The sequence below is a fragment of the Phyllobates terribilis genome, unplaced genomic scaffold, assembly GCF_046119375.1.
Source record: "Phyllobates terribilis strain yellow unplaced genomic scaffold, ASM4611937v1 Scaffold_8__6_contigs__length_399053987, whole genome shotgun sequence".
NCBI classification, from domain to species: domain Eukaryota; kingdom Metazoa; phylum Chordata; class Amphibia; order Anura; family Dendrobatidae; genus Phyllobates; species Phyllobates terribilis.
This window is the reverse complement of record NW_027362768.1, coordinates 269,025,433-269,046,308: the sequence shown is the minus strand read 5'-3', so window position 1 is coordinate 269,046,308 and position 20,876 is coordinate 269,025,433. Positions and strand designations below refer to the sequence as shown.

General features: G+C 52.2%; 1 pseudogene; it reads right to left on the bottom strand.

The window, feature by feature from the left end:
* Nucleotides 1-20,876, bottom strand: part of LOC141157732 (meiotic recombination protein DMC1/LIM15 homolog) — a 207,760-nt pseudogene that overhangs the window by 5,670 nt on the left and 181,214 nt on the right.

Below are 20,876 nucleotides of genomic sequence, written 5' to 3'. Positions count from 1 at the left end.
GCGGACCGGGAGAAGACCGCATTCACCACCCCGATGGGACTTAGCGAGTTTACCTGCATGCCGTTCGGACTCTGCAATGCACCAGGAACCTTCCAACGATTAATGGAGTGTTGTCTGGGCCACAGAAACTTTGAGACGGTCCTGTTGTACCTGGACGATGTCATCGTATATTCCAAGACGTATGAGGACCACCTGAAACACCTGGCGGAAGTGTTCGAAGCTCTGGCAAGCTACGGCCTAAAGGTGAAACCCTCCAAGTGTCACCTCCTGAAACCAAAGGTGCAGTACCTGGGACATGTGGTGAGCGCTGATGGAGTGGCTCCCGACCCTGATAAGATCACCGCAATTAAGGAATGGCCAAGTCCCTCCAGTTTAAAGGAAGTGCGGCAGTTCCTCGGGTTGGTAGGCTATTACCGCAGATTCATCCCCGGTTTCACCAAAAAGGCAGCTCCTATGCAGGACCTCCTGATAGGCCAGTACCGGAAGGCCAAGAACCAGAAGCCACCCTTCAGATGGGAGAAGTTAGAAGAAGAGTCCTTCCGCCAGCTGAAGATGGCCCTCACGGGGGATGAAATCCTGGCGTACCCTGATTACAGCCAGTCCTTTATCCTCTACACCGACGCAAGTAACATCGGGCTAGGAGCCGTGCTGTCCCAGATCCAGCAGGGGAAAGAACGAGTAATCGCTTACGCCAGCCGAAAACTGCGACCCACCGAAAGAAACCCTGAGAATTATAGCTCATTTAAGCTAGAGTTCCTGGCAGTGGTGTGGGCAGTCACCGAACACTTTAAGCACTACCTCGCTTCTTCCCGGTTCACCGTGTACACGGATAACAACCCGTTGACACACCTGGACACTGCAAGACTCGGTGCCCTAGAGCAGAGATGGATGGCCCGTCTGTCCAACTACGAGTTCACAATCAAATACCGGGCAGGACGCTCCAATACCAACGCGGACGCCCTGTCCAGGATGCCAAACCTACCGGACGTAGGAGAAGATCCAGAGGGACTGGAAGAAGTCGAACTCCCCGCGTTCCACCGTCATGGGACTATCCAGTATTCCCATCGGGTAAGGAGTAAGCAAGCCGCTACGTTTAACCCCTTGCCTCACTACAACTGGGAGGAAACGCAAGACAGTGACCCTGCCGTCCGGCTGGTGAAGGAGATGCTGACTCGGCCAGAGGCTCGCCTTGACCCAGACGCTCCGGAGGAAGCCAAGCAACTGTGGGCTGAGAAGAGTCGACTGTTCCTTTACAAGGGGAAGTTGTGCCGCAGAATGGTTAACTCCCGGACGCATGAACTAATCTGGCAAGTAGTGGTGCCACGGAGAGACGCAGCCATGGTGATGGAATCATACCACGACGGGGCTGGACACTTCGGATGGAAGAAGCTGGAGTTCCTGCTGCGTGGGCGGTTCCACTGGGTAGGCATGAGGGTAACCATCGAGAGGTGGTGCAGAGACTGTGGCCCGTGCAACCTAAGAAGGAAGGACCGTGCCAGCCAGAAGACTCCCCTGCAGTCCATCGTCACCCGGCAGCCGTTGGAACTGGTAGCCTTGGATCATGTAAAACTGACCCCAAGCAGAAGTGGCTACGTCTACGCGTTAACCATTGTGGATCATTGCTCCCGGTTCTTGGTTGTTGTCGTCCCCGTTAAGGACTTAACGGCTCAAACAGCAGCTAGAGCCTTCCAGCAGCACTTCTGCCGTCCACACGGGTACCCGGACCAAGTGCTGACGGACCAGGGACCTGCCTTTGAAGCGGAGGTCTTCCGGGAATTCTGCAATCTGTATGGCTGCCGGAAGATAAGGACGACACCCTATCATCCGCAAACTAATAGACTTTGTGAGAAAATGAACCAGGTGGTAATGGATCTCCTGAAAACGTTGCCCCTGGAAGAACGCAGTCTGTGGCCTGAGAAGCTGCCCGATCTAGTGGACCTATACAACCACATCCTGGTAGGTTCCACCAACTGTACCCCGGCTTACCTAATGAGGGCGAGACCTGGTAAGTTACCTGTTGACCTGGAAATGGGAGTCCTGACTCCCGAGGACACTTCACCAGAAGCAGACTGGGACACAGAGAGGCAGCAGCAGTACCGGAAAGTACAGGAGAGCGTGGAGCGAAGTCTCTGTCAGGCTAGGGAAAGACAAGAGAAAACTTACAACCAGTATGCTCCCGCTGTTCCCCTGGTACCCGGACAGCAGGTCTTGAAGAGGAAAAGACGGCTCCACAAGTTGGACGACCAGTGGGAGAAGGACCCGTACACCGTACTGCCCTCAAGCCACGAGAACCCGAAGGTCAGTACCATCAGTAAAGACGGAGGGGAGACCATAGCCATTGTATCCCGGGATCACCTGAAGAAGTGTCCTGAACAGCTACGGAACCCTGAAGAGGAACAAGAAGACCATCGACCCGTAGAGGAAAGGGAAGATATGGTTAGTACTGTGCTCGGAGACTTCCCTCGGTCCTGGACTCAAGTCAATGGTGCAGTTGTGGTACCCGTCCTCACGTTCCTCCAACCAGCATCCCAAGTGCCTACGGAGCAACAGGAAGAGCTGGAAGAGCAGCCGGTCCAGGAGGCAGAAGACTCCACACAAGCAGAACAGGAGGATCAACCCTCTGCTTATAGTGAGTGTAACGGGTCTGGGAGGCGGAACCTCTGGGCTACAATACAAGGGGGCGGTCCTTGTAAGGGAGCGGGTGGCGACCAGGCAGGCAGTCACAGGAGGTGACCTGGACAGTCTCTGAGTGAACGGGACAGTCTCTGAGTGAACGGGACAGTCTCTGAGTGAACGGGGCTGGAGGTCACGGCAAGTGACCGGGGCAGTCTCTAGGTATAGGGTTGGTACGACCTGTGGCGGCTGAAGATAGACGAGAGCTCCCAGGTGAGCAGGCGAGAGTCTCTGGATGAACGGGTGGTCACAGCATGTGACGGCGGAGCCTCCAGGAAGACCAGCGGACAGGCGACAGATGAGCGCTCCAAGGTGACCGGGCAGAAGTCTCTGGACAGGCGGGTGGTCACAGCACGTGACGGCAGAGCCTCCGGGTAGGCAGACAGACAGGTAGCAGATGAGCGCTCCCAGGTGAGCGGGCAGGAGTCACTGGACAGACAGGTGGTCACAGCACGTGACGGCGGAGCCTCCAGGTAGGCTAGCAGGCAGATAGCAGATGTGCGCTCCCAGGTGAGCGGGCAAGCTGGTCCATAGACAGACTGACAGGAGTTGGTAGGCAGACCGTCGGACCTCAGGCAGGCAGGCAGGTAGCTGATGTGCGCTCCCAGGTGAGCGGGCAAGAGTCTCTGGAATAGCTGGTGGTCACAGCACGTGACAGCGGAGCCTCCGGGCAGGCAAGCAGGCAGGTAGCGGAGAAGCGCTCCCAGGTGAGCGGGCAGGCTGGTCCTTAGACAGACTGACAGGAGTAGTAAGGCAGACCGTCGGACCTCAGACTAGCAGACAAGTAGCAAGTAATCAGGCAGGAATCTGACAGGTAACTGGCAGGTAACTGGCAACGGGACCTGAGGGCTGAAGCACAGGTGAGACACAGGTGCAAACAACATTGCTCAGGCACCTCCATTTTGGAGGAGGTGCCTTATATATGATGAAGTCCTCCGGCCATTGGCCGGGGACTCCTTAGGACGACGCGCGCGGCCCCTTTAAGAGGAGGGGAGCGCGCGCGCGCCCTAAGCACAGGGGACGGGAAGGAGCGCGCGCTGAGAGCAGAGCGGGAGGAGGACGCCGGGAAGGAGCGCGCGCTGACAGCAGAGCGGGAGAGGGACGCCGGGCACGGGGCAGAGCGGTAAGGGGAGCAGCGTCCCTGCCTAGCAGAGGGCAGGGACGCCGGCACTACAGTACCCCCCCCTTTAGGCCCCCCCTTTTTTAGGCCAGACAGAAATTTAGCTAGGATGAGAGGGGCATGGATGTTCTCCCGGGGCTCCCACGTTCTCTCCTCAGGACCAAACCCCTTCCAATCTACCAGAAAAAAGGTCTTTCCTCTTACCCTTTTGGTGGCAAGAATGTTCTCTACCTCAAACTCGTCCTCAGCGGAAACCGGAGCAGGAGGCGTACCTGTAGACTTGGAAAAAGAGTTAAGTACCACAGGTTTGAGGAGAGATACATGGAAGGAGTTAGGGATCCGTAAGTTGGCCGGGAGTTTCAATTTATAGGCCACCGGGTTGATCTGACTGGTGACCTCCAGAGGTCCGATGAACCGAGGCCCTAACTTGTAAGAAGGTATCTTGAGTCGAACATATTTAGATGAGAGCCAGACCTTATCTCCTGGACGAAATTGAGGAGGATCCAGGCGTTTTTTGTCAGCGTGTCTTTTCATCCGTTCGGACGACTGAAGGAGTGCGGATCGGGTACTCTCCCAAATGGAGGAAAATTTGCTAACGAGAGATTCCGCAGCCGGGTTGTCCACCGAGGTGGAGACAGGAAAAGGAATCCGAGGATGCTGACCAAAGACTACAAAAAACGGGGATTTGGAGGAGGATTCGCTCTCGTGATTATTGTAAGAGAACTCGGCCCATGGTAGGAGATCCACCCAGTCAGAATGGTGGGCATTAACGAAGTGCCGGAGGTAACTGGTCAGGTTCTGATTGATCCGCTCCACTTGACCATTGGACTGTGGGTGGTAAGCGGAAGAGAAGTCCAGGGTGACGTCTAGTAGTTTACAAGTGGCTCTCCAGAAGCGTGAGGTGAACTGTACCCCACGATCCGACACGATGTGGAGGGGCAGGCCATGAAGACGGAAGATGTGACGAATAAAGTCTCTAGCTAGCTCGGGTGCAGACGGGAGGCCTGGTAGGGGAACGAAATGAGCCATCTTGGAGAAGCGGTCAGCGACCACCCAAATGACCGTACAACCGGCAGAGAGTGGGAGGTCAGTTATGAAGTCCATTGCAATATGCTGCCAGGGGGCAGCAGGTACTGGGAGCGGAAGGAGGCGACCGGCTGGCAGATGTCTCGGAACCTTGTTGCGGGCGCAGGACACACAGGCAGAAACAAAGTCTATTACATCCTTGTGCAGGGTAGGCCACCAGTAGTGACGGGAAATAAGCTGGAGGGTCTTCTTCTGACCAGCGTGGCCAGCCAGTTTAGACGAGTGACCCCAGTGAAGGATCTTCTCCCGATCAGGTACTGATACGAACGTCTTTTCGGGAGGGAGACGATTTAGACTCACGGGAGCCACCTGCATTACTCTGGCGGGATCGATGATGTGTTTCGGATCTTCCTCGAGATCAGATACCAGAAAGGATCGAGACAAGGCGTCCGCCTTGACGTTTTTGTCAGCCGGGCGAAAATGAAGGACAAAATCAAAACGAGCAAAAAACAAGGACCACCGGGCTTGGCGCAGGTTAAGTCTCTGGGCATGCTGGAGGTAAGCCAAGTTTTTGTGGTCAGTGTAAATTATTACCGGGTGAAGAGCCCCCTCAAGCAGGTAACGCCACTCCTCCAATGCCAGTTTGATGGCCAATAACTCTCGATCTCCTATGGAATAATTGCGCTCTGAGGAGGAGAAGAGTTTAGAGAAGAAGCCGCAAGTTACCATCCTCCCGGAAGAAGATTTTTGAGTAAGTACCGCTCCAGCTCCAGAGGAGGAGGCGTCCACTTCCAGGAAGAACTGCTTGTTGCCGTCCGGGCGATGCAGCACCGGGGCGGAAGAGAAGGCCTGTTTAAAGGAAAGAAAGGCTTCTTCTGCTTCGGGCGGCCACTGTTTGGGATTAGTACCCTTACGGGTGAGCGCGGAAATTGGGGCAGTCCGGGAAGAGAAGTGTGGTATGAAGAGGCGGTAGTAGTTGGCGAAGCCCAGGAACCGCTGAATGGCTTTCAACCCCTCCGGTCGGGGCCATTTCTCGATGGCAGACAGTTTCTCTGGATCCATTCGTAGGCCGGTCTGAGAAATAATGTAGCCCAAAAACGGAAGCGAGGTCTGCTCAAAGAGGCACTTCTCGTATTTACCGAAGAGGTGATTCTGCCTGAGCCTGAGCAGGACCTGACGAACGTCCCTCCGGTGAGTCTGGAGATCCGGAGAGAAGACCAAGATGTCGTCCAGGTACACCACTACGCAGGAGTAGAGAAGGTCCCGGAAGATGTCATTGACCAACTCTTGAAAGACGGCAGGAGCGTTACAGAGACCAAAGGGCATTACCAGGTATTCATAGTGGCCGTCCCGGGTGTTGAATGCCGTCTTCCATTCATCCCCCTGACGGATACGAACCAGGTTGTACGCCCCACGGAGGTCTAGTTTGGTGAAGATTCTAGCCCCCCTCAGACGATCAAATAATTCTGGAATGAGCGGAAGGGGGTACTTATTCTTCACCGTGATCTGGTTTAGGCCTCTATAGTCTATACAGGGACGGAGAGAGCCGTCCTTCTTTTTGACGAAAAAGAAGCCTGCTCCCGCCGGGGAGGTAGATTTCCGGATGGATCCCCTGGCCAGATTCTCCTCAATATATTCGGACATCGACCGGGTCTCAGCAGCGGATAAAGGATAAATACGCCCACGGGGAGGAGTAGTACCGGGTAACAGGTCGATGGGACAGTCGTATGGTCTATGAGGGGGTAATGTCTCTGCCTCCTTTTTATTAAAGACATCAGCATAAGACCAATAAGGAATCGGAAGTCCAGGTAGATTAGCTGGGGTAGGAGAGGGACGGACGGGATGGACGGGGACCAGGCAGGTCTTATGACAGTCTTGTCCCCAGCGAAGGACTTCTCCGGTCTGCCAGTCAAGCACGGGTGCATGTTTCTGGAGCCAAGGCAGACCTAGCAAGAGGGCGTGAGAGAGTCCAGGCAGAACATGAAAGGAGATACTTTCAGAATGCAGCATTCCCACCTGCAGAGTAATGGATTCGGTGATGAGTTGGATGGGGCGTGGTAAGAGCCCCCCATCCACGGCAGCCACAGACAAGGGTACAGCCAGAGGTTTGGTGGGGATGCGGTATTTCTCTACCAGGGACTGTGAAATAAGATTCCCGGCTGCTCCAGAGTCCAGTTGGGCTAGTTCGAAATAACGGTTCTCCCCGTAGACGATTGAAACTGACAACAGCAGGGATGGAGAGGATTTATTCTTGTCTAGGTGGACCTCTCTGAGCGAACCTAGACACAGGCGTTTCCCGACCTCTCCGGGCAGGCACGGATCCGGTGCTCCTTACTGCCACAGTAGAAGCAGGTCCCCTCGGCACGGCGTAAGTCCTGACGGGTCTTGACCATCTTGGTCTGGTCGACCTGCATAGGCTCAGGAGGGTGTACCTGGTTAGAGACAGAAGGAGTGACGGGTTTCTGAAAAGTAGGAGCTAGACGTAGTAACCTCCTCTCACGGGTGACCTCTCTGGCACGCTCCTGGAACCGTAGGTCAATCCGGGTGGCAAGAGTTATTAAGTCATCGAGAGTGGTAGGAATGTCCCGACCGGCAAGTTCATCTTTAATACGGCCGGACAGACCCTCCCAGAAGACGGAAACCAGAGCGTCGTTATCCCAGGCCAGCTCCGAGGCAAGGGTACGGAACCGTATGGCATATTGGCCCACGGTGAGGCTTTCCTGATGGAGGCGTAGCAATGATGATGCGGATGAGGTCTTCCGTCCGGGTTCGTCGAAGACTTTCCAGAAAGCCGTGAGAAAAGCAGGCAAGTTGGACACCAGGGGGTCTCCTCTCTCCCATAGAGGATTTAGCCAGGCCAGAGCCTCCCCGGTGAGATGGGACATGATGAATGCAATTTTGGCTCGGTCGGAGTTAAACTGGTGGGACAATAGTTCAAAGTGCAGGGTGCACTGATTTATGAAGCCCCGAGCCTGGACGGAGTCGCCTCCGAAGCGAGGAGGTGCAGAAAGCCGGGGTCCGGGGTAGGATACCATGGTATTAGTGGGCAGCGGAGCTGCCGGATTGCGAGACATGGCACTGGCGGAGGTTGTCGGTGGAGCAGTCAGAGTATCCAGGCGAGTATTGACATTCCGCAGGTGACCCAGGATGGACTCCTGTTGGGACCTTTGACGGGACAGTTCATGACACAGGTCCGAGAGCGAGGGAGCTTGGGTGCCACCGGGTTCCATGGCCCGAGCAAACTGTAACGGGTCTGGGAGGCGGAACCTCTGGGCTACAATACAAGGGGGCGGTCCTTGTAAGGGAGCGGGTGGCGACCAGGCAGGCAGTCACAGGAGGTGACCTGGACAGTCTCTGAGTGAACGGGACAGTCTCTGAGTGAACGGGACAGTCTCTGAGTGAACGGGGCTGGAGGTCACGGCAAGTGACCGGGGCAGTCTCTAGGTATAGGGTTGGTACGACCTGTGGCGGCTGAAGATAGACGAGAGCTCCCAGGTGAGCAGGCGAGAGTCTCTGGATGAACGGGTGGTCACAGCATGTGACGGCGGAGCCTCCAGGAAGACCAGCGGACAGGCGACAGATGAGCGCTCCAAGGTGAGCGGGCAGAAGTCTCTGGACAGGCGGGTGGTCACAGCACGTGACGGCAGAGCCTCCGGGTAGGCAGACAGACAGGTAGCAGATGAGCGCTCCCAGGTGAGCGGGCAGGAGTCACTGGACAGGCAGGTGGTCACAGCACGTGACGGCGGAGCCTCCAGGTAGGCTAGCAGGCAGATAGCAGATGTGCGCTCCCAGGTGAGCGGGCAAGCTGGTCCATAGACAGACTGACAGGAGTTGGTAGGCAGACCGTCGGACCTCAGGCAGGCAGGCAGGTAGCTGATGTGCGCTCCCAGGTGAGCGGGCAAGAGTCTCTGGAATAGCTGGTGGTCACAGCACGTGACAGCGGAGCCTCCGGGCAGGCAAGCAGGCAGGTAGCGGAGAAGCGCTCCCAGGTGAGCGGGCAGGCTGGTCCTTAGACAGACTGACAGGAGTAGTAAGGCAGACCGTCGGACCTCAGACTAGCAGACAGGTAGCAAGTAATCAGGCAGGAATCTGACAGGTAACTGGCAGGTAACTGGCAACGGGACCTGAGGGCTGAAGCACAGGTGAGACACAGGTGCAAACAACATTGCTCAGGCACCTCCATTTTGGAGGAGGTGCCTTATATATGATGAAGTCCTCCGGCCATTGGCCGGGGACTCCTTAGGACGACGCGCGCGGCCCCTTTAAGAGCACAGGGGCCGGGAAGGAGCGCGCGCTGAGAGCAGAGCGGGAGGAGGACGCCAGGAAGGAGCGCGCGCTGACAGCAGAGCGGGAGAGGGACGCCGGGCACGGGGCAGAGCGGTGAGGGGAGCAGCGTCCCTGCCTAGCAGAGGGCAGGGACGCCGGCACTACAGTGAGCCTGCCGTACCCCTAGTGAGTCAAAGAGCCGGTAGACAGCTGCCCAGTTTACCCTTGACAGCTCCTACACCCTGTAGTTCAGGGCTAGACAGTCAGCTCCGTAGGTCCACTAGGGCCACTAGAGGCCAGTTACCCGCACGTTGGAGGATTTGAAGTGTATAAATTGTTTTATTTGTGGTTACCTGTTTTTCTTGTTGCTTGTGTATAATTATGTGTTTCTAGTTATTTATAGGAGTCCTTGGTGGATTTACCGGGAATCCTTTATGTATAGTTGGAGCGTAACCCAGGACGGACTAAAGACTGTTAAGGACTCGGGGCAGGACAGACCCCTACCTGGTTACGTCTCCCTGTTTTGGTGAAATGGACACCTTGCTTTTCTTCAAAGACTGCACCCGGTTGCGGACACGCCGTAACCATCTTTATGTGTTTTTCTTATTGTATTATTATTGTTTATACCTTGTTATGTTTTTCTAAAAATATGTTTAGTCCCGGAGTACTAAATTTCACTAGGGGGGAATGTGGCACCCCAGGGGTCTGGTTTCCACAGTAACGGCAATGTTATGTCTGAGAGCAGGTGGGAGGTCTCTTGGTCAGGGATCCTGTGCATGCCACACCTCCTGCCCAGTCCTGGGAGGGGAAGAACTTCCCCTATATAAACCTAGGGCTGAGGCAGGGTTAGTGAGTAGAGAAGAAGTAGAGACAGAGAAGAGAAGCAGATATAGGAAAGAACATCAGGAGCTCTGTGGGAGCAGTGCTACAAGGAGTCAGGGGCTGGCAGCTGCAGAGCTCGCCCTGACTGAGAAGTTATCACCGGACCCGGAGTCCGAGGCTGTGGGGACTAACTCCTATCCAGCAGCAGAAACCGACCGGCAGGGGATTGCAGGTCCTCTGGCCCAGAAACCCGAAGGCACGGTCACACGCGTGGGACCAGCACCGCCGTCGTGGAGCGGAAGCTACTAGAAGGCCCCGAGTCACCGGCCATACGGGTGAGCACCACACGGTACACTCAGGGACGTGGGCTACTTATACCCGCTTCTAGCAAGGTAGCCAGAAGAGTATCGTTAGTTTGGGAGGCCTACAACTCCGCCTGGCCAGGGGAGATCCCATCTGCTCAAGGACTGACCAGGCCCCAATCGCTAGCCAGTACTCCGGGAGGGTCTATCGTTGTCACCAGTAAAGACCCTGAACTACACCGTACCGTCTCTGAGTGGTTCCTGCTACCCCCATCATCCACGTCGGCTGCCCTGAGGCCATACCCCTCCCGTTGGGGGTTATACTATCACGCTGCACAATCCTACCACCGGCCTCAGCGGTCTGCCCTGCAGCAGCAGCTCCTTAGCTGTACTCAACGGGTGGCGTAGTCGTCCAACATCTACCGCTAATACAGCGCCACTTAGTCTGACTCCCTGGGCACGGACCGGATCACCGCCACGAGACTACAACCCTCAAGAGATCCGGCTCCGGGTAAGCTCCCGCATGCGCAACGCAGCGCGACACAGGCCCAGGGGCGCGTCACATACAGCGAGTCCTCTGTGCAATAACATATATGCTCTATATGGTGAAAGATATTCTCATCTTGAGGGGGATGAAACATGCCATTTTTTCCTGACCGGGGTGTACAGAATCTCATAGAATCTGCCAAATGTTACTAATTTCAGATTAGTTTAAATAGACTGTCTGCTTAAGACATTATTGTTTAAAAGGTTGCCACGCACCAGTGGTATCCAATTGTACAAAGGATCTGACAGAGAATATGGTTCCCATATGTAATCAGATGTGAGTGGATGCTTAGGCTAAGTTTCCCACAGTGAGAATTTGTTGCGCTATTTTCACACACAAAAATGCAGCACATTACAGAAACAGCAAAGTGGATGTGTTTTATGCAAATCTCATGCCCGCTGTGCTGATATTTAACACTGTAGAAATGAACCTGTGGTGTGTTTTTGAATTCCGTAGCATGTTCATTTCAATTGCGGTAAATATATGTTTTAACTGCTGTTTTAACCCGTAAAGTTGAATGAGATGCAGAAAATCCACAGATAAAAATTGCATATTTGCTTTTAGTGCATTTCTGCAGTAGAAACGCAGTAAAAACACATTTAATCCGCACATGAAAAATATAGCACTCGTATGAGAAAACGTGACATCTAAATGAGCCCTTGGACAACCCCTATTCATATGCTCCATTAGAGCACATAGATGGAAAAAAAGCAATGTGGACATCTTTGTCATCACCTGTCATAAATTTTACCAATACGCAGCTCGCCTCTTTCTTTTCTTAAGCTGATTCTTGTTGTTGAAGCATGTGCAAGTATATGGCCTCCAATGGGCTTTTTGGGATCTGCTTGAAAGCTAGAGAAAAAGAGGTTTTTGAAAACTAAATATAAACAAACAATCATCTTATATATTAAACCATTATTATGTATATTTCCATTTCAAACCGTGATCATGGTCTTTATAGTGTTTGTGATGGTGTGATATGGTGTGTGGGGTATCATTCTGTCTATGTTCATATTTTTACTGAATTTCGGAGTGTTGTCTTGTTGCTCTGTATCATTCTGTGTATTCCCTCTAAGGTGACTACACAGCATTTAATCTTAATTATCCAGACGTCTAAAGACTGTCGTCTTATGAGTTTTCAAAGTTTACTCTTGATATTTTTGAATGGCTGCTGTTTGCCTCTTATATCAGCTCCTACAGGGTATTGTCTGCTATCTTAGCAAAACAGGGACGTAGGATCATTGAACAATCGATGTTTGATATGTTGATTGACCATTGTATGGGACCCTGTGGCTTGTTGACCTGCAGAGCAGAGGAGGACAAACTATGCAGGTTGATTAAATATTCAAACAATGAGAGGTGAGCCCCTGCCATCTCCCCCCTGACCTGTGGATGATGACTTGAAACACAAATGTGGGTATGAAGAGGAATTTTCTATCCTTCTGGGGAGAGAAACCAGCAAGATAGGTCCTTTGTGGGACGCTGATGTGAAGGCCAGCACTCCGGAGAGACTTGGAGAAACCCGGATTGCCCTGGAAATACTGCTGGAGGAGTCTATATGGAAACGTATCTAGACTATTTCATCCTCCGTCTGCTGGATTGCTTGACTCTCATCTCCCGGGGCATTTATCCCATTACTGGACTGTATCCATGTTCCTGGAGTATTTTATCCTCTGTGTGGTGGATTGTTTATGGCCCTTTCGGTTTGCATGTAATAAAGGTTCTTGCGACTGTTCACTCATCTCTGGCTCTGCTGATTGTGTGATACCGGAGTAGGACCCAGTGACAACTTGTATAATATTTCATAGGATATCATGCACATATTGTACATAGCATGGGGGTGACAACGGATTAGACACAGAAGATTCCAAAAGATCTAAGAGGAATAAAGAACCAAAACTAAAAATCTAGTGACATCTTTTCCAAAGAAATCATTGGACCATGTATCAAGCATGTATCCAGTGTCGTAGCTATAGTCTGATGGGCCCCAGTGCAAAATTTGGACCGGCCCCCTGCCCCCATCCTGGTATAGATGTCTCTTATCCTTGGCACCATCATGATATACTGTATATCCCCCATCCTGGTACATATGCTTCCCGTTCTGCCGCTGTTCTTTAATGTATAGAAGAAAATAAACCATTATACTGTACTCACCAGGGGCGTACATAGAAGTCATGTGGCTCCAAAGAAGAAGTATAAACGCAGTCTCCATAGTTCTCCATATAATATACTGCACAGCTCATAGTCCTCCATAAAGTATAATGCACAGCTCATAGTCATCCATAAAGTATAATGCACCCCCATAGTCAACAATAGTAGTATAATGCACCCCATAGACATCAACAGTAGTATAATGCACCCCCATAGACATCCATAGTAGTATAATGCACCCCATAGACACATCTATGGTAGTATAATGCACCCCATAGACACATCCGTAGTAGTATAATGCACCCCACAGACATCCATAGTAGTATAATGCACCACATAGACATGCATAGTAGTATAACACACCCCCAGAGACATCCATAGTAGTATAATGCACCCCATAGATATCTTTAGCAGTATAATGCACCCCATATAAATCCATAGTAGTCTAATGTACCCCATAGACATCTATAGTAGTATAATACATCCCATAGGCATCGACTGTAGTATAATGCACCCCATAGACATCTATAGCAGTATAATGCACCCCCCATAGACATCCATAGTAGTCTAATGCACCCCACAGACATCTATAGTAGTATAATGCATCCCATAGGCATCAACTGTAGTATAATGCACCCCCATAGACATCTATATTAGTATAATGTACCCCATAAACATCCATAGTTGTATAATGCACCCCCATAGACATCCATAGTAGTATAATGCACCCCCACAGACATCCATAGTAGTATAATGCACCACATAGACATGCATAGTAGTATAACACACCCCCAGAGACATCCATAGTAGTATAATGCACCCCATAGATATCTTTAGCAGTATAATGCACCCCATATAAATCCATAGTAGTCTAATGTACCCCATAGACATCTATAGTAGTATAATACATCCCATAGGCATCGACTGTAGTATAATGCACCCCATAGACATCTATAGCAGTATAATGCACCCCCCATAGACATCCATAGTAGTCTAATGCACCCCACAGACATCTATAGTAGTATAATGCATCCCATAGGCATCAACTGTAGTATAATGCACCCCCATAGACATCTATATTAGTATAATGTACCCCATAAACATCCATAGTTGTATAATGCACCCCCATAGACATCCATAGTAGTATAATGCACCCCCACAGACATCCATAGTAGTATAATGCACCCACATAGACATCCATAGTAGTATAATGCACCCTATACACATCCATAGTAGTATAATGCACCCCATAGACATCCATAGTAGTATAATGCACCCCATAGACATCTATAGTAGTATAATGCACTCCCATAGTCATTCATAGTAGTATAATGCACCCCCATAGACATCCATAGTAGTATAGGACGCACATCCAGCTGAAGATTTTGCTGGCGTTTGCGGACCTTGGCCCTCACCTGCCAGGCCCGGTCGCAGCGGCGACCGCAGTCATTGCGCCCCTCCATGTATCTAATTATTATTCCTGGAACAGCCACTTTATCTTTTACACATACAACTGATGGACAATCAGAGAATTTGTTCATTGCAGTTGATGTAATGGGCACAGCCCATAATGTAATGTATGCATCTCATACATTTGCAAATAGTTATGAGCATCTGGAGGAATATATACAATGTGGAAAATTTTTGAAGCGTTTTACACCAAATTTTTGCACAAAAAAATTGCAACTTTATCTCATTCTACAATGCTCCCACAACTATTCAAAAGTGAGTGTGGTTATTTAAGGATATGGACATGCTGCCCACTTTTCCCCTTGAAGTTTCAATGTTGTGAAATGTGTTATATGGTGTAATGTGAGATGTCATGTAAAATGTAATAAGTATTAATGATAAGTAATGTGAATTATGATGTGTGTTAGATATTTGTAGTTTGACAATCGGAACAGTTAGAGTTAATGTTTGTGACTAACCCAGAATGGGAGGGACTATCTGGGAAGACAGTGGAGAACTTCCTAACAGAGAGTTAGATAGGGCCTGGAGTGGATAGTGAGCGGGGATGAAGGTCCAGGGTGAACAGAGCTGCATTCTGGGGTGACCCTAAATGAGAGGAGACTGAAGAGAAGGGATAGCGAAATCTGAATGACAAGAGACTAAGAGACAGAGTAGCCTTCCAGAGACGGGTCCTAGGAGAGGAAGCCTAGCCACGAGACCCCAAGCTTATAATGCTGGAAGGTAACGGGCCTAAGCAGGACTTAGTATGTGGGACTAGTGAAGGGTTCCCAGCAGGAGTTTCAGGGCGCCAGTAGTGGAAAGAGGATGCGGAACCGCAGAACAAGTAGATGACACTTGTTGATCAGGACTGTAGTGTCGAAGCTGGGTTGTGAAGTAGGGAAAAACAGTCGACATAGAGATCCCTGAAGTAAACTACTGAGGAAGTAAACTGTGGAAAATGCTTCAAGTTGCAAAGGAAACGTTCATACGGCTTTGTACCTGCTGTCCCTTGTATATAATCATCATCAAGTTGTTGCTCAGTAAACAGTTTATTTTTTAATGGTGGTCTCCCTCACTGAATTGTGAAACATCTTGTCCTGGTAAACCAGCAACATAGGTCACATGCGGCCTGAACGGAAGTAATGTCCACACAGCACAAGTCCACACACCCCGCCAGGACCTCCACTTTCATGTAATGTGCCAGGGTGCCACAGACGAGTGCTCTGCCCACAGCTGCCGCCCTTCAGCACGTTAAAAATATCTATGCAAATGAGAGCTTAGCCAAATGTATGAATTGTGATTTTCTAAAAATTTTAATAGAAAAGTGTCAAACTCACTCCAGTAATGGGGTGGCATAAACACAGGAGTGACATTTGTAGACAAAAGTTTTAATATCTTAAGATGTTCCACATTCATAAAACATAGTATGACATTGATAAATTTTGTTCAAATGCAGCCATAAACAATACTAACTTAAAAAAAAACTTATGATAAATACCCCCAAAAATGTTTACATACTTGCACAGTTTATTGTGCTGAAATATACTATATAGGCAAAAGTATTGGAACACACCTCTTAAATAATAAATTCAGGGTTTTCATTCAGTCCCATTGTCACAAGTTTCTTTAGGCCTCTTTCAAACATCAGTGCTTTTTCTAGTTTGCAAAGCAGTTTGAATTTCATCAGTGTTTGGTCATTGTCAGGGTAGGTTCACATGAGCGTATTTTCGGTATGAGTACTGTCTGTGTTAAAATGAACGGTACATGGATAGCACTATGGCCAAATGTTATTCAATTGGCTGCTCAGATGAGCGTTTTTTTTTCACTGACAAAATATGTACATGAAAAAAATCACAGCATGCACTAGATTATTTCTTAGGCCGGAGACGCAAGCGGGATATGCTCCTGCTCGGCTGCAAGTGGGATCCGACAGTCCGTGCTCGGTGCTTCAATCCTCTCGCATGAGAAGATCGCAGCACAGCTGCGGAGGAGACCGAGAAATTAATTTCTCCATCTCCTCCATTGCCGGCGTCTGCAGGAATCGCACTGCACTCGGGTGATATCTAAGTGCAGTGCGATGTTTCACATGCATCCATAGGCTTATATGGGTGTGTGTGATCCGATTCACGGATGCAATAGTGTAGCGCCCCGAGGGTTCGGCCGCTACAGGGGTATTGCACCTCAGACCGGAGGTGTGATATTCCACTCCCAGGTAAGGATGGAGTGTGGACCAGGGCTCAGTTAGCTGCATGCAGCACACACACCCCATTTCCGAGGGACAGCTCAACGGTGCTCCCACTAGACAGAAGTGCAGGCACGACCGACCATGTCCCTGCTGGAGTGGGGAGGGAGGGGTGGAACACCCAGTGCTGTAGGGGCAGATAGGGGGCGGTTCCTGAGCGTAGGAGGGAGCCCATTGGTTGCTGGTCACCTGGGCTCATGGCTAGAGGGAGGTATAAAAGGTGGGCACCATCTGAGATCTATGTTCAGTTCTGTGGAGAGGAGAAGACAGGGAGCAGCAGCTCAGGCTGAGTGCTTCTCCAGAGGCAGGCCTAGGGAAGAGGCCGGGGCCTGAGAGGAGAAGGAGAGGTGGGCCTGGAGAAGAGGCCGAGGAGGAGGTGAAGGGGAGCTGAGATTCTGGCTCATCTCAGCTCCAAGACAAAGGAACAGAAACAGAAAGGAACTGCAAAGAAGGAGAGACAGAGAAACAGAAGGGCTCAGGAACAAGAAGGTGGAAGGGACCCTAAGAACCCACGAGAATCCAGGGTGCAGGGTCAGGCAGATTAAGGGTACCGGATCCCAAGTTGGTGGAGGAGAAACAACCCTCAGCCAAAGACCGATCGTCGTGATCATATATTGGTGCGACACCTCATCAAACCTGCTAGGAAGGCACCATATAGGACAGCGGAGGACGGGACCCACGTTTAACCGCACAGGTCCGCGGCAGCTGGACAAAAGTAGGTCACTGGTGAGGCAGGCCAGAGAAAGGATAAAAGGGGGTCCTGTGCCATGCTCCTGAACTGCCTGGGAGTTGACCGAGCCCCTCACCTGGTGGACGCAGCACGGCTCGGGCGGTCACTGCTGGCCGAAGTGACCTGGAACAAACGAACTGTGAGTAAAGACCCTGGACTGTAACTTGTTGTCTGTGTGCTCCTTCGCGCCTCCAGCACTATCAGCACCGGGACCCGCACTACCATCACTCCCAACATCCACTACACTGCCCTGGGGCTGCACTCTTCCCGTGGGGAGTCACATCACCTCAGCTGCACCCATCATCAGCCCCAGAGGACTGCCTTGCAGCGGCGGTTCCTAATAACCGCAATCCACGGGTGGCGTAGTCGGACATTATCTGAAGCACTTAGCAGACTACCATTGGTCTGACCACCCTGAGCCGCGGGACCGGGTCACCACTACTACTCCCAGCGTCTCCCTATCGCCCGGTTCCGCGTGCCCCACGGCCCAGGGGGCGAGTCAGCTTTGGCGTAGTCGGCAGGATCATTACCAACCCGCCACAAGCGGGTATTGCGTGCCTGAAGAAAATTGCACATGTACCTTAAAAAGAAATTTCCCGCCGTCCGGAGTCGTTTCCCGCCATCCGGAGCCGATTCCCGCCATCAGACGCCATCTTGGACCATTTCCCGCCATCTTCATCCGTTTTTCCCGCCCTGGCAGAGCGGACGCCATTATGTGTGCACCAAAAGACAGCAGGAAGCCACCTCCCATCGTGGGCCAGGTCCCAGAATGGCGCCAAAGAAGGAGCCCGCCCCCACCAGCCATGAATGCAGCAGTGGAGATGTCCATCAACATGGGGGGGCTGCCCCTGAAAGTGATTGTCAGCAGAATGCCCCAGGACCACCCCCTCTGGGGGCGGAGAGAGAAGAAAACTGTTGGGCAGGACGCAGTCTGGATCAGTCTGGCCAGGCCACACCCAAAGATAGAGACAGGAACCAGCTCCAGCGCCCTGGCGCGTGGCCTGCTGCAGGCCGAATCCCCATGCAGCTTCACGGAGCTGCTAGCACACCTCCCCAAGGAAGACCCCGAGTATGTGTGGGCTGCGCTGGAGGAGCTGGACCGGAGGATGGTCCGGGCGCAGCAGGACGTGATCGCCGGATGGAAGAAGGAAGTGGCCCGGCGGGCCGTGATCCTGCAGCAGGAGGCGCCGTCGACATCCAGCGGCACACCAGCCACCGAGGGCAGTGAAAGCAGAGCGGAGGCCGAGGACGACGCCGCGGAGGAGGCCGCGACAGCAGAGGCAGGTAACGGAGACGCCCCTACCCCGAACCCTGGGTCCGCCGACCTGCCCCTGCACCCTGTTGCGGAGCCCAACGTACCTGAACCCGCCATCGACACCGTGCCTCCACCGCTACCAACCGGTTCCCAGGCCATCGACACCACCAGCGAGCCCCGCCCCACGCCGTGCCCTCTGACCCCGGGCGTGATCAGCAGACCACAATCGCAGGCCCGGTCACAAGGCCTAGCGCCCCCGTACTCCGCCCGTCGACGGGAGTACTGCCGCCAACAGCTGGAGGTGTTCGAGAGGGAGCAGCGGGAGCGGCACATGAAACAGGAGAAGCTGCAGGCCCAAAGTGCGGAGCAGAAGATGAAGGCCCGACGAGATCCCCGAGCTGCCCGCGGTCCCCGAGTCACCGGGACTGTCGTGAAATTTCACATGGAACATGGCTGCGGTTTCATCCGAGACCCCGAGACCAGCAGTGACGTGTTTGTGACAAGGAGAGATGTGGAGAGTCACCTACCGGAAGGCCATCGTGGGCGGGATCTATTCCCAGGCGACGTGGTGTCTTACACCCGACACCAAGGCGTGAAGGGGTGGTACGCCCTACACGTCCGCCGAGTAGTAGAGGAGGAGGAACAGCACTACTCGGACGTTGAGTACCAGGAGGGCCCGGACGGGCCTGAAGATCCGTATGAGGAGGAAGAAGGAGTGTCACGAAGACACCGTTACTAGTGAACGGTCAAGTGGCATTATAAATAGTTACCCGTAAGGGTGCAAAGGAACTGTGTGGGACTGTTTCAAATTGCGTGTGGTCCCTGTTGGGACTGATATAGGACTGTGTGAAAGTTATCCCCTACATCCCCTACCAGGCTGAGGACTGTGAGCAGCCATTTCCCTTCCCAAAACTGGCCGAGGACTGGGAACGGCCAATCCCATGTATATAGTTGCGCTTCTTAAAGCGCCCCCCTACTGGTTTTATACAAGAACCGCAACGTCTACCTCAAAGTTAAAATGGACTGTTGCACCTTTAAAAAGAAAGAACACCTGGTCGCAAGTTGCACCGCCGCCAGGATCCAAGAATGTGCTTTACTTAAAAAAATGTTTTATGTGAAAACGTTTTATATGCTGCTAAATAGTCATGTGAAAGTTTTCTATAATGTTTTATACAAAAGAGTTCCGGAAGTATTGAAAAAGTTTTCTATAATGTCTAGTGAAAAGAAAAGTGTGTCCCATAAAGGGAGTTGAACCGTAATGTCTGTTTCTAATGTAAAAAGTTATTGAAAAAGTCTTTGCATGTCCTGTAATCAACTGTTTTTGCTCTTTTCCAGCCCGAGGGCGTGCTGTGCTTTACCAGGGGGGAATGTAGCGCCCCGAGGGTGCGGCCGCTACAGGGGTATTGCACCTCAGACCGGAGGTGTGATATTCCACTCCCAGGTAAGGATGGAGTGTGGACCAGGGCTCAGTTAGCTGCATGCAGCACACACACCCCATTTCCGAGGGACAGCTCAACGGTGCTCCCACTAGACAGAAGTGCAGGCATGACCGACCATGTCCCTGCTGGAGTGGGGAGGGAGGGGTGGAACACCCAGTGCTGTAGGGGCAGATAGGGGGCGGTTCCTGAGCGTAGGAGGGAGCCTATTGGTTGCTGGTCACCTGGGCTCATGGCTAGAGGGAGGTATAAAAGGTGGGCACCACCTGAGATCTAGGTTCAGTTCTGTGGAGAGGAGAAGACAGGGAGCAGCAGCTCAGGCTGAGTGCTGCTCCAGAGGCAGGCCTAGGCAAGAGGCCGGGGCCTGAGAGGAGAAGGAGAGGTGGGCCTGGAGAAGAGGCCGAGGAGGAGGTGAAGGGGAGCTGAGATTCTGGCTCATCTCAGCTCCAAGACAAAGGAACAGAAACAGAAAGGAACTGCAAAGAAGGAGAGACAGAGAAACAGAAGGGCTCAGGAACAAGAAGGTGGAAGGGACCCTAAGAACCCACGAGAATCCAGGGTGCAGGGTCAGGCAGATTAAGGGTACCGGATCCCAAGTTGGTGGAGGAGAAACAACCCTCAGCCAAAGACCGGTCGTCATGATCATATATTGGTGCGACACCTCATCAAACCTGCTAGGAAGGCACCATATAGGACAGCGGAGGACGGGACCCACGTTTAACCGCACAGGTCCGCGGCAGCTGGACAAAAGTGGGTCACTGGTGAGGCAGGCCAGAGAAAGGATAAAAGGGGGTCCTGTGCCATGCTCCTGAACTGCCTGGGAGTTGACCGAGCCCCTCACCTGGTGGACGCAGCAC